We start from the raw sequence: 449 nt of genomic DNA on the forward strand, positions 1-449 counted from the left end.
CGTTGTAACCCCATTCCCGCATCATTACCTTTGAATGACCAGTATCAGTGCGTATTGAGGCATAACCACATTGGCCACTGTTTATAGGCTCCAGCTGGATGATCATCAGGTTCGATATCCAGCTGCTGTGGCTTATTCTGTAGACATGTTCTTCAAGCATTCGTTCTCCACTGTTTCACACTGGAATCAAGAGGGTTGACAGAGTGTAGCAAACTGTATCTCAACTTCCGTCTACTCTGAGCAGGATGGTGCTGGAACAATGGATGGTGAGGATCATTAGATTGTCTGTTTCTTTCGGCTCTAGCTATGGCTTCTCTTTGTATGTCTGGAGGTGCAATACTAGACAATAGGTAAAGATTGTGTTCCTTGGTAGGTTTAAGGCAGCCAGTAATGCAACGGCAGCAGACATTAAGGACTGAGTTCAATTTCTTTGCAGGGTCGGAGCATTC

At 45.2% G+C, this 449-nt stretch overlaps 1 pseudogene; it reads right to left on the bottom strand.

Annotated features, from left to right (window-relative positions):
* The window catches only part of LOC137337420 (protein FAM200A-like), a 2,809-nt pseudogene extending 2,649 nt beyond the window's left edge, over nucleotides 1–160 (bottom strand).
* Nucleotides 161–449: the final 289 nt, after the last annotated feature.

The sequence above is a fragment of the Heptranchias perlo genome, chromosome 1 (assembly GCF_035084215.1).
Source record: "Heptranchias perlo isolate sHepPer1 chromosome 1, sHepPer1.hap1, whole genome shotgun sequence".
In the NCBI taxonomy this organism is placed as follows: Eukaryota; Metazoa; Chordata; class Chondrichthyes; order Hexanchiformes; family Hexanchidae; genus Heptranchias; species Heptranchias perlo.